The sequence below is a fragment of the Dromiciops gliroides genome, chromosome 1, assembly GCF_019393635.1.
Source record: "Dromiciops gliroides isolate mDroGli1 chromosome 1, mDroGli1.pri, whole genome shotgun sequence".
Taxonomy (NCBI): Eukaryota; Metazoa; Chordata; class Mammalia; order Microbiotheria; family Microbiotheriidae; genus Dromiciops; species Dromiciops gliroides.
In genome coordinates, this window is record NC_057861.1 from 271,133,797 (window position 1) to 271,137,415 (window position 3,619).

Consider the following 3,619-nt stretch of genomic DNA (forward strand, 5'->3'; position numbering starts at 1 on the left):
TTTCTAAAATTTAACCCTAGTTTTATTCCCATATTTGAATTGAATATTTTTTCCACTCAGAGTAAACTTTTATTTGAGAATTGGACATGTTCCTAAGATGGTACCCAGAGACTTCAAACCAGGTTGACATCAAAAGCTTTCAGGATGCTTTCCCCTCAGCTACCACAACACCCATTAGTTACAGTCACTAGTAATCTATTCTGTTTGGCTGTTCCAGCCCATTAAAGGAATGGATTTGCCATTGCATCTGACTTCTCTGTTTTAAGTTATTTAGTTTGAGTGTTGGAACCCCCAGGCTTGTCTAACATTAAGTTCTAGTTTCACTTGGAATTAAAGTCTCTATCTGATCACTTCCTAAATAGATACTGACTATGGTCTCTTTCAAATGAGAGTCTCATTTGTGATTTCTGTTTCCTAACCCCAGGGATGTTTTCCCAATGTTCTCATCAACTCTCTGAGTGCCTCCATCTTTCTTTTATAAGAAAGAACAGAAAGACTATTACCATATATGGCATCCCTATGTTGAGAACATGTGCTATGCTCTCCAATTAAATTTTTTCTTTCCACATAAAAACCTACCTGTTAAAGGATAGAGGAAATATTACCCCCCCCCAATCTAAATCATATTTCTAACTAAATTTTCCCTGACTAGGGGGTAACTAGGTCGTACAGTGGATAAAGCAATGGCCCTGGATTCAGGAGGACCTGAGTTCAACTCTGACCTCAGACACTTGCTAATTACTAGCTGTGTGACCCTGGTCAAGTCACTTAACCCTCATTGCCCTCCCTGCCAAAAAGATTTCTCCTGAATACCATATATTTCTAAAGACTGATTATTTTTATACAAACAACCTCCTAACAGAATGTAACATTTAAAAATCTCTGCTCATACCCCAAACCATTTTCTAAAATGTCCAGTATTTCAAATCCCTGCTCTTTGACTTGCTACTTGTATAACATTTAACCTCAATGGTTAGTACAGAATAGTTCAAGCATAGTGAAATTTGAAAGTAAATGTACTTATATTTCATGGAGTACAGCATTATATTCAATTCCAAATTCCTACCCACCACAGCAGAAAAACCTTTTTCATGTTGGAGTCTAGTTCTCCCTTTGGTCTCCCAGCCACAATACAGCACCGAGAGACCCAACAAGGAAGTCCAATGGCTTATCATAAATATCCTATTTCATAGGAAAGTTGGAACATGAGACAGATGAGCTAATTCACAATTGTCCACATTATGATTGGATAGCCTGATAGAAGCTTTAGGTCTCAACCTCTTTCCTTTGAGGAATGCATTAGACTTAAAAAATACCAAGGGCCCTTCAAAGAAATTTTATTTATACAGGTCATATCTATCAATATTTATCATTAAAACATCTTAGTGAGGGGCAGCTAGGTGGCACAGTGGATAGAGCACTGGCCCTGGAGTCAGGAGTACCTGAGTTCAAATCTGGCCTCAGACACTTAACTTATTAGCTGTGTGACCCTGGGCAAGTCACTTAACCCCAATTGCCTCACCAAAAAAAAAAACAAACAAAAAACCAACCAAACAAAAAAAAACCCATCTTAGTGTAATTATGAAAGTAGTTTTGATCTTAGAGATTCCCAGGGATCCTGAGAATATACTTTGGGAACATTGATTTATCTGATCCCTCAGGTCTCAGGTACTTGGCTCAATAGGACACAGAATTGCCAGCTCCAGGATCCCAGCTAGTACACCTATCAATTCCTGACACCATAGAAGCAAAAAGGGAGGGACTGCTCCAGTGCTCCAGAGACTAGTTCTTACGGACCACTTACTTAGACAAACCTAATGCTAACAAGAGCAGAAGGACAATTATGGTTTGGATGTTTGCCTGTTGCCCTCTTAAGTTTAGTGTTGGAATCTTTAGGCATGTAAGTTTCTTCATATGTGAACTGGAGGGGCAACTAGGTGGACACTTACTAGCTGTGTGACCCTGGGCAAGTCACTTAACCCTCATTTCCCTGCAAAAAAAAGAAACCCCAAAAACAAAAAAGCATACGTGAACTGGAGGTCTTGGATTGAATAGCCTTTCAGGTCTCTTCTCTCTAGTCTAGACCTATGATTCTATAACCTAAGGCAAATAATTTTCCCTTTCTGTATGTCATTTATCCCCTCTGTAGAGTGAGGGGTTTCGACTGGATTACCTGGTTGCATCCAGTTTAACTGCCAGATCTTCCAAACTAAACAATTTAAAAAACAAATCTAAAAGTTCTGTTTTGCCGTGCATACCCATTGATCCTGGAGAGAGCAAAGAATCACGATTTCTAAACAGATGATTTGTATTGTCTGCTCATCCCCCTATTTCTGCAGCCCTCTATCTTCTCCAGTTGTGATGGTGTGCATTTCTAAAGTGTGGGCCAACATCAAACACTGGGACAGGTTCTTCACAAGTAGAGAAGGTTTTCTCACTGGAAGTTCTATATTTTGATCAAATCATAGTTTTGTCTATTTTTAAAATGCAGAATTTACCAATGCAAATGTGCATTGGTAAAGAGAGTTCACCTCCAAGATTAACTCATAGTATTAAACCATAAAAAATGACAATTGTATAAAGTCAACTGAAGACATGAATAAAGGTACCTTTACTCATTCAAAGCAGGGATGTTCTGACAACTGGCTCTCTGAAAAAAATGTACTCATAACCTACTTTTAAATATAATCTTTATTATTGCCATTTTCTCCAATATTTTCTTAATTATAGAAAATCAATAAGACAATAAATCAGATCTTGATTTATAGCCTTTGCTGATTTTCAAGGTGTAAATGCTCACAGTAAAAATTTAACAATCTGCTCTCAGGAGCTGTATAAGCTGGCTTCTGCTTACCACTACATAAAAGTCAGATTGAGCAATTGGGTTTGGCACTGAATGGGAATTATATTTGTGTAGTTCTAGTAACCTCAGCTAACATTTATTAATAGTTTAATGATAAACTTCAGTCAAGGTCTATAACCTTGTTTATGGTGGGAAACCATTAACATCTACACTTGGTATTTTCATGGTGTGTGTATGAATATATGTATACGTATACCTCCCTCATGTAGGAATATATGTATACATACATATATGTACATTTGAAATCATATCCACTGCCCCCATTGGGCTCAGCATTATTGAACTAAAAAAACCAAGATTGTAATTGAAAAATGTGTGCTTTTGCCTCACGTCCACTTTCCCCTAAACTCTCAGCATTTCAGAATAGATACTAAATGAGGTGGAACCTTCCCTGGCAGATGGAGAAGTGTGGAGGGCTGTCAGAGTTCTCTTGTGTTTTATATGGATTTTCAAGCAACTGCATTGCATCTGTTAAGCAAAATGGGAGCTTTGTAGATCAGCAGTGTCAATTGGCCAGGAATAGAACCCATTATTCAAATGCCATGGATTATGCCTTTGAGTACTGAGAATACTCTGGTGTTTCCCGGAAGGTAAAGTACTGCAACACTGCTTAGCCTTTGAGATAAACATACTCATATACACAAGGATGTGGTCCCTTCTGTCCTACTGATCCCCCTTTCTTATCCTACCATTCTGTTTTTTTCCTAAGTCCTTGGGCAGAACAAGTGGGGCTCTAGCCAGCCCAAGTCTTTGAAA